General features: G+C 38.1%; 1 protein-coding gene across 1 annotated transcript in view; it reads left to right on the top strand.

The window, feature by feature from the left end:
- LOC108289694 (tyrosine-protein phosphatase non-receptor type 14-like) overlaps positions 1 to 10361 on the top strand; it is a gene marked incomplete at its 3' end in the record, with an annotated part of 135155 nt that overhangs the window by 7925 nt on the left and 116869 nt on the right. The gene's annotated exons all lie outside the window — the stretch shown is intronic.

The raw sequence follows: 10361 nt of genomic DNA, 5'->3' as shown, positions 1-10361 counted from the left end.
AGGCAATTCTCCTGCCTCAGCCTCCTGAGTAGCTGGGATTACAGGCACGCGCCACCATGCCCAGCTAATTTTTTGTATTTTTAGTAGAGACGGGGTTTCACCGTGTTGACCAGGATGGTCTTGATCTGTTGACCTCGTGATCCACCTGCCTTGGCCTCCCAAAGTGCTGGGATTACAGGCTTGAGCCACCGCGCGCGGCCCATTCCTTTCTTTATAGTCCCATAGCACTTTGAAATTACCTACATTGGTGAGTTTACCATATTCTACTTGTTTACTTTCCCCTCTCCTCCACTAAGTTACAGGCCTCCCCTATAGGGATCTTATTCAGTCCATCTTATGTGGAGGTTGGGTAACAACAGCCATGATGATGATGATGTTGCCGCCATTTTGCAGATAATGAAATGGAGTCGATTATTTTAAAAAAGTGTTATAGAATCACTGAATGCATTTCTGAAATGCTGACCTGAGGGATAAGAGCCCAGCCTAGTGTGTAATTTATTATTTATCCTTTAATAAATAATTGCAAAAAAAAATAATAAATAATTACTATGCTCCAGGAAAATTACATCTTGTTAATGACTATATGTGATTAAAAAAAATTAAACATATCAGCATTTATTATACATATCTTAGTGACTTCATTTGAGAAGACAAATTCCATTTTTAAGCTATTTTCTGAAGTTACTCATACTATGGTTCTGAATATTATTTTGCTATATTTGGATACTTAGAAAACGTGGTAATTTTTTTCTCTCATTTTCAAGCCTAGGAAGTGTTGGCGATCATGGAGAATAAATATCACAGAAGGGTTAGGAAGCAGGAACATTTCAGGTTTGGATTTACTGATTTGAATATGCTTAATTTCCTTCCTATGCATTATTTTCTTTTGTATCATATATAAAAGAGAAAAAGGCTGAATCTCCCATTATTCAAACTTTAAGTTACTAGTTTTTACAGTGAGAGAAAGATGAAGAGATCCCACAATACCACGTCAAGGCAGACTTGCCAGCCCGCTCATAACCAAGACAGCCTGTTCTACTTATAGAACTGTAATAAGCCGCAGTGATATCATTGATATTTCCCCCCAAATCACAGGCTTGGCTCTCACCATTATTTTAGTTCCTAAGTCCAGGGGATTAAGGCAGATTTCATGGTCATGAAAGTGAATTTGTCGTGAATTACGTATATACTTCAGCTTGATGTTTAAGGTTCCCCACAAATAATTCCCAGGTGGGCCTCTGATTTCTTCAGATTTATGTCCCATGATTCCTCAGGGTTTTGCCAAACTGCAGGTGTTTCCTGAACAAGCCCAGTCATTTTCCACCTAATATTGTGCTGTTTCCTTGCTTAAGTATCCTAACACTCATCATTGCCTATCAAAACCACCCCTCCGAGCCCTCCTTCAATACCACTTCTTCTGGGCAGCCTTCCCCGATCTCTGAGTTAGGCCCTTTTGCATTCTGGCCTTGGCATTGACCTCACAGTTGCTCTGTGTCCTGGTTAACCTGCCTCTTCTTCTCATTGGCCTGTCGGCTGCCTGGGAACTGCCACTGCTGGTCCGTCCCTGTAACTGTCCATGCAGGTCTGCCTGTGCCTTGCCCAGGAAGGCCCTGTGGGACCGAGGCTGCCCCTTCTGCATCGTTACGACAGATACCCCTTGTGGCACCACTTTGTGTAAGCTGACCCCTCTCTCAGTTTGGGCACCAGTCTGCCTTCTATGCTAGAGTCTCTTCTAAGATATGTCTGATATTTTCACTCTTCTGCTTAAAATCTTCCTTACCACCGTATATTGTTTACATACACACACACACACACACACACACACACACACACACACACACAAACACATAGTTTCCTTATAGCTTTACTACATACATGCATTCATACATGTGTGTACACACACACATATATAACATACACATATATATGTGTGTGTATGTAGTAAAGGTGGAAGGAAATACCAGAAGGATAAATACAAAATACAGGGTGTGGTGGGCAGGGGTGGAGGTGAGACAGACATGAGATATTGTTTTGTTTCCTAAGCTGAGTGATGGAAATGTGTGTTTATTACATTTTCCCTTCTAAAATATTTCATTTTAAAAACTGCTTATGATTAAAGTACACACTCTCTAGCAGAGCACTCAAGGCTCTGCATAGCTATTTTTAAAAAATGTAAACACACAGTCTCATTTATTTTTGTCTAAAGCACACAGGAGCTCACTCAGCACAATATAATATGCGAATCATACAAATACCGAGAAAAAATGTTCCCATGAATACATACGTATATATTCTTAAGGGCAGCAATCAGGAGTTTAACAACAATGTAAAGTGGTTTTCTCTAAATACTGCTTTCTGACGGGCTTTTGGGTAGGAAATGGACAGGTAAATCACCATCACATAACAGATGAGCTAAGAATAACATCTGTTGCCCAAGTCCACTGCAACCCTGTGGACTGTGAAGGCCCTCTTGGAATTTACATTTAATTCCTTCATTGGCCTGGTTGACTTCCACATTTCACTAAATTTGGACAAGATCCAGAAACTAACCCCTCAACTCTCAATCTGCCACACTCAAGACTGTGGGAGGGAAGGGCAGGTGAGATCAGGTGTGAACACAGCCAAGGCTCTGCATAGTTCTTGATCCCACCTAACTTCCTAGCTGTGTCTGGCCTCTCCCCTAAACATCTCTTGGCTGCCTGTGAACCTTCTCCAAACATTCCTCAGGGTTGAAACCTGTTGCTTTGCCTCATGCTGTTATTGTTACTTCTTGCCTCCACTCCAATTCTTTTTCACATCTGATCACATGATCATCTCATCCTCACTCTTTAATGTTTATGTGATTTTTATCTTTTTCGGAGGTTTTATCTGATGCTCCCTTTTTCTTATTAGGGATAATAATATCCATAAAATAGGGATATCATTATCTTTGTCATCGTTGGATATATATTATCATTGTGATCTTCTCTGCCTTCTTACAGTACTGTGCTGTCTACTTATCTTCGCAACTCTGGGGACATATTCTGTAATTTGTTTATCCTTGGGTTAATGGCATCTGATGCAGAATAGATGTTCAATAAATGTTTGGGGAATTGATGAGTAGTAGATGTAAGATAAATGCTTTTAATTGAAGTAATTTTTTTAAGAGTGTGTCCCAAAAAAACTTCAAAACAAATTGAAAGGAATACTTCTTGGGTTCAATATCTGAAATTTTGCTTGTATATCTGATGGATTTATACATGGATTTCCTAAGTCAAACCCATGGTTTCTATTAGATACTCTTCTTTTGATTTTCCCATTTGGTTGTTGGTGGGAGATTCTTTTTTTTTTTTTTTAAAAATAAATAGCTGTTCATGCTCCCCGTCCTCTCTTTTCCCCCATCACCATGGAGGGTGTTCATGGTTTCTGTAGTGGTGTCTATGGGTGTGTGTGAGTCCAAGTTGGGAAGTAGGTCTAGGCTGTGAAGTGGTACCACTTGGACAGAGTGATTTCTGCCCTCAGCGCTGCTCGCTCTGGGGTGGAGAAGTGACACCTCCATTTAGAGGAGAAGCTGTAGAGTTTATTTTTGTGGCGGACGTGTCCCACTGAAGAGCTGTAATAACCATAATAAAGGAGGATTATGCTGTATTACGTTTATGAACGGTGCACCAGTCTGTTACCAGGGTCAGTGGTGACAGCCCAAGCCAACAATTAGGTTTTATTTAAGACTCCAGGAGGCAATTAGCATTCCCTTCTGCCCAGGAAATACTGCAATCTATCAGGCCTATTCTTTTGCATTATACATTTTGTAAAATGTGCTTTAGATGATGAAGGTACACATTTTTTTGACATATAAGCAAGTCTCCAATTTATCTTTTGAAAAATGGGGCTGACTTTTAGATTCCTTAGTGTTTAAATCCGTGGGTTATAATGACTAACTTACTGGGTGGATTGTGCTTTTTAAATTGGCACATTTTAAAAAGATCATATACATTTTATTCAAAGGTAAGGAATTTATTATGGAATATTATATAATTATGTGATTCATGTGGGGAAAAATGGGACTGATGTGAAACAAATTAAAACCCCAAAGTAATGAAATGACACCTTCCAATCTTAATTATAGTCTTTAGAAAATTATTGTTTTACTTAAGAGGCATCTAAAAATAAAGGCTGGAGAGGATGATTTGTGCAGTGCTTTTGCTGAGCAGCTGTTTGGTTGTTCTTAAAATGAGGCTTGTTTTCTGAGTACCAGGTTAGGTGTGAGTGTGTACTTTGTGCCCCTTCATCCTTATGAATGTGTTCGGGAGTTTTCGCTTTGCCGGTGAATATGTAGTAAGTTATTCAAACCAGTTTCCTCCCTCCGCCCCTCTTCCCTCCTCCCTCTCCTTTATTCCCTTTCTCACCCCTCACTCCTCTCCCTTCCCTTCCTTCCTTTGTAATAAATTAGCTCGAATAATAATAAATTACTCCTTTGTAATAAATTAGTTTGGAGGAGTCTGATAGATTAATTACCGTATATGTATTCAACATTCATATCTTTTTGGGTATGATAAAAGAGAAATGCACAGTGAACAGCACATCAGGCCAGAAATGCGAAAGCCGACTATTTCCATGGGATAATGAGGCTATCTCCTTATTGTTTGGTTCTTGGTTTGCATTTTTTCTCATTTGTAGATGATAAAACTGTAATAATGACTGCGCATAGTACTTTGAAACTGTGTATGCTGACATATTAAAGACTCTGAGAAGTCCTGCAGTGAATGAAAATGTTTCCAAGCTAAATATATTTTAGTAAGAATTATTTAAAAAATCTATTTTATGGAACACCTGTAATATGGAAGGGCACTCATAGTACATGGAATACTTACCAGAAAAATCTGGATTTAGAAGGTACCTGAAATAGAGAAGACATATTTGTTGTCTTTAAGAAACTCAACATTTAATTTAAACCATATAGTGACTTGGATTTTTAAAATGATTAAACAATTAAAGTCATCATTAGCAGACCAGAACTAACTTTAATTTTTTAAATAGCCAGACTTTGGTATTTTGTAGCACATAACAAGAGCAAATTCAAAAGTAAAATATCAGGAATTATTCACAAAACCAGTTTTCAAGAAAAGTTTAAAGAACAGTAAGCATTTAGTTTAATTTTATGGCTTTATAGTACATTGAAGAGTAATGTTCGGTTTAAATTCGCGACACGGTAAGAACCTCATCCGTCAAAGAAAGATTCAGATATATCCATTTGTCTGGCTTATTGAGGCTAGAAAATGTGGTTAATATTCATATATACACTATTGAAAAATCTTGGTTTTGCAAATTCTGGGCTTCAGCCCTCCTTCTCCCCCACTTACTTACAATACCGCCAAGAAGCGAGCAAGCAGACAGGCTAGGGAGGTGTAAGCCATTGAGAGCTTTAGAAATGCCATTCCAATTATTTTATTAATAGCTGCCTCTGTTCAAGTTGTTTTGTGTAATTGGGCACGTAACAGGCATTGTGAATATAAACAATATAAATGGCCCCTTTACTTATGTCAAGCTAATTTGCTCAGTATTGTCTTCATCAGTTTTCCCCACTCCCACCTTTGGCCTTTTATACAGCAGAGTTTTGTGTATAGAAACCCCCTTTCTGCCTTTAAGCTCATAACAACATTTTAAAAGAGATGTTGTTTTTATCTATAGTTTATCCTTAAGAAATGTGAAAATTAAAGCAGTTATTTGCTCAATTCTCACAGCTAGTGAGTGGAATAAGCGGCATGTGAACCAGTTCTCTCTGATTTCACAGCCCAAGTTCTTCGCCACCACGTTAGGCTCAGAAGTCTGTGTAGGTCAAGTACATATGTTCCCTCCTCCTCCCATTCATTCTTTCTTTTTGTCTGTCCAGTTTGTTTAATAAATGCATTCCGATGTTTTTGAAAGTGGAGATATTTTTCTGTGGCCATAATCTTCAAAAAAATCAGCAACTAATAATGTAGACTTTAGCCCCATGTGGCTGTTTAGCATTTGATATGTGGCTAGTTTGAACTGAGATGTTGCTGTCAGTGTCAAATACACAAGGGACTTTGAACACTGAGGACAAAAACAAAAGCAATGTAAAATACTCATATTTTAAGTTTATTATGTGTTGACATAATATTTTGTGTATATTGATTGAGATAAATCTGTTATCAGTTAATTTCACCTGTCTTGATTTGCTTTTGTATGTGACTACTAGGAAATCGAAAATTACATATGTGGCTTGCTTGCCTTTATGGATCAAATTATATTTCTTTTGGACAGCACCGTCATAGATGGTTATCAAATTACTCTTACGAGTCCTAGTCCATCACAGATGCCTAAGAGGACTGGAGGAACAGTGGTTAGAGACAGAAATTAGAAGTAGCTATAGGCAATGGTAAGATGTAAGCCTGATGACACCTTAGATGACCAGCAGAGAGAGACTAATATTAATCAGCATTTAGGTACTATAGTACTTACCATGTGCAAGTACTTTGTCCAGCACTTTAAGTGGATTATCTTTCTTGATCCTTAAAACTCTGTGAAGTAAGCGCTATCATTGGCCAATTATAGATGGGAAGACTAAGGCTTAGAAAGGCTAAATAACTTGCATAAGATGCCACAGCTAGTAAATAAATACTAATTTACTATGTAACATCATGGCATGCCAATACTAGTGAATGATGGAGCCTAGTGTCAAATCTGGGCATGAATCCAGAGCTTATTTGTATCCACTCTTCATCACCACTTCTCAAAGGCAAAAAGGAAAACATTACCTAGACCTGACCTGCAGCGGCCCTTCTACTCATTAGTGTCTACCGGGATACTCATTCTTTCCCCAGCAGTGAACGGTATCTTTAAATTAGGGAATATAGTAAAAACAATTGATGTTCCAGGAATGAACTCAAGTTATCATGAAATGATAAAAATCAAACTTAATGTGCTTTGTTTACTAACTCGAGGTTGTCCTAATTAGAAAGATATTTAACAGCAATTGTTTTTTAGAAACTTGAAGCATACTTGAGCTTCCTTTGTAACTGAGAGACGTGGATATATTTCATAGCAAGTACAGATTTTGTAAATACAAATATTAGACATTTTTTCTCTCAATGGATCGGCATGTTTAAAAAAATTGGTATAAACATACCCACAAATCTATGACCAGCTATTTACAATGTTTTTCATGTTTTTTTAGGTTGGTGCAAAAGTAATCACAGTTTTTGCCATTAAAAGTAATGGCAAAAACCACAATTACTTTTGCATCAACCTAATAGTTAATGTTCATATGTAGCCATAATTTCATAGTGGTAATTTTATATACTTCTTCACAATATATGCATAATTTTTGTCCTTTTTTAATTTTTTGAGACGATCTTGAGATCTTCCTACCTCATCCTCCTGAGTAGTAAGGAATACAGGCACGTACTACCATTTCCAGCTAATTTTTTAATTTTTGGAGAGACAGGGTATCACTAGGTTACACAGGCTGGTCTCCAACTCCTGGGCTCAAGTGATCCTCCTACCTCAGCCTCCCAAAGTGCTGGAATTATAGGTATGAGCCACCATGCCCAGCCAACTTGTAGTCTTAATAACTAATATTTGTAGTATCTTTACATGCAATTAATATACTATAAATCCTCTTAAAAAAAAACTAATTACTTTTTTTTTTTTTTTTTGAGACGGAGTTTCACTCTTGTTACCCAGGCTGGAGTGCAATGGCGCGATCTCGGCTCACCGCAACCTCCGCCTCCTGGGTTTAGGCAATTCTCCTGCCTCAGCCTCCTGAGTAGCTGGGATTACAGGCACGTGCCACCATGCCCAGCTAATTTTTTGTAGTTTTAGTAGAGATGGGGTTTCACCATGTTGACCAGGATGGTCTTGATCTGTTGACCTCGTGATCCACCCGCCTCGGCCTCCCAAAGTGCTGGGATTACAGGCTTGAGCCACCGCGGCCGGCCCCGAAAAAAACACTAATTACTTTTTTAAAGACAGGGTCTTGCTCTGTTGCCCAGGCTAGAGTGCAGTGGTATGATTTAACTCACTGCACCTTGAATTCCTGGGCTCAAGCAATCCTTCCACCTTAGCCTCCTGAGTAGATAGGACAACAAATGTATACCAACATGCTCTGCCACATTTTTAAATTTTTTGTAGAGCTAGGTTTCATCATGTTGCCTAGGCTGGTCTCAGACTCCTGGTCCCAAGTATGCCTTCCACTTCCACCCCAGCACGACCCCCACCCCACCCCACCCCACTCCCGCCACGGCCTTTCAAAATGCTGGGTTTATAGGTGTGAGCCACCTTTAACCTTGGCCTTTTTTTGTTATTATTGATAGTATATACATTATACATTTCTTGCTATTGCGTAGAAGATGATAATGAAGATGATTCACTTTAATAACTTTATTGTTGAATTTATTTTAGGATGAATTATGAGTGAGATTGATATAATGAACATTTTTGTGATTCTTGAATCATACAGATGCAATGGAATTTGTAGCATAGGTCATAAAGATAAATGCAGTGGTAACAGCTTTATGTTCAGATAGGTGAGGGTCTTTGAGATCTTGCTTTCACACAATGTTTGATGACAAGGAAGTAGATTATCCCACCAAATACTTTCTTTTTTTGTTTGTTTGTTATTCTTTTGAGATGGAGTCTCGCTCTGTTGCTCAGGCTGGAGTGCGGTGGCATGATCTCAGCTCACTGCAACCTCCGCTTCCCAGTTTCAAGCAGTTCTCCTGCTTCAGTCTCCTGAGTAGCTGGGATTACAGTTTTGTGCCACTATGCCCAGCTAATTTTTGTATTTTTTAGTAGAGATGGGGTTTCACCATGTTGGCTAAGCTGGTCTCGAATTCCTGACATCAGGTGATCTGCCCTCCTCAGCCCCTCAAAGTGCTAAGATTACACGTGTGAACCACCGCACCTGGCCCAGCAAATAACTTTCTTCTGACTCTTGCTTTTGTCTGTTTTTTACAGTTGCCTTCTTTATAGTCTGACAAAAGAATTGTTGAACCCTAAATCGTACATGTGAAAGGCTGAATAATAATTAACCTTTGCACTAGATTTAATTTTGCCATAAGGGTTCACTAATATTTACATCATTGAAGCAGAAAAAAGTATGTTGGATAGAAATATTTCTGTTATGAATATGGTATATACAAAATTGTTGAAAAAAAGATATACATAAAGAGGTACCATCTAAATGAGAATTAAAAGATACGGCAATATAGATGTAGGTGCAGGTGAAGTATGAACACATACTTGGTTGACAAAAATAAATAATTATAAATGATTATATCATTTTCAATTAATTTCTAGTGCTCATTGGTTTGCCCTATATTGATATCTTATGTCTACTTTTTTTATTCTACTTTTTCACCAGTTTTTTTCAAATAGATTGTTTGCTATATCAGCTACTATATAACTTGCCATATCTTGATGACAAATTATTGTCATCAAGCTAACTGTTGTATTGTGAGCTTTTGCTATGGTAACAGAAAAGGTTCCAGCATCTTGCTGGCTTATGACAACAAACATTAATTTTTTTGTCTATGTTATGTGAGTGCCGTTGGTGGGGTTGGAGGCTTGACTGGGCTCAGTTCAGCTCCTCAGTGTCCTCTCATTCAGGGATATAGGCTGAAAGACAGCCCCTGTCTGTACATGCTGTTCCCATGACTGAGAGTGGTAATGTAATGAGGAGCACATAACCTCATTGAAAGCTGCTGTGTGAGGGGGTGGTCAATAGGTTGTTTATATCCCATTGGCCAAAGTATATCACATGACCAAGCCAAGAATCATTGGGTTGAGGACCTCCACTCATCCCACGTGCTTCCCAGGCAAGTCACAGGGAATAGAATGGGATATCTTACAGGAAGGGAGCAAAGATTCTGGATTAATACTTGCATCTTTTATTATACCATGATTGATTATGTAAGTGTTCTCTTGTGGCTTGATACTTGGATTTTTCCCAAGTTTAACTGTTACAAAAAGCATCAATAAACATTGGTGAACAGATTACATTTATTTTACTTAGAGAGTATTTCTTTAGGGTTTAGTTTCCAAGGTAGGTTCTGTGGGTGAGAGACGTGAATTGCTTGTAGATCTTATTACATATGGCGAGATTGCTCCCTGAAAGACTATCAGCTTGTAGCTGATACACCATCATCAATCTTTAAGTATACAACTTTCCTCACATCCTGCTAGTGCTGGGTTTTGAAATTTTCATTTTGTTAATTTCATAATTGCTTACCATTTAATTTTTCTAATGATGAATAATGGTATATTTAGAAATAATTATTGTAATTGATGTATTACGTTGAATGAAACAAGAGCCAGCTATAATTTTCTTACCTTGCTTTGAAAATCATTAAAAAAAAAAA

Source organism: Cebus imitator, unplaced genomic scaffold, assembly GCF_001604975.1.
Source record: "Cebus imitator isolate Cc_AM_T3 unplaced genomic scaffold, Cebus_imitator-1.0 Scaffold411, whole genome shotgun sequence".
In the NCBI taxonomy this organism is placed as follows: Eukaryota; Metazoa; Chordata; class Mammalia; order Primates; family Cebidae; genus Cebus; species Cebus imitator.
This window is presented reverse-complemented; position numbering and strand designations above follow the sequence as displayed.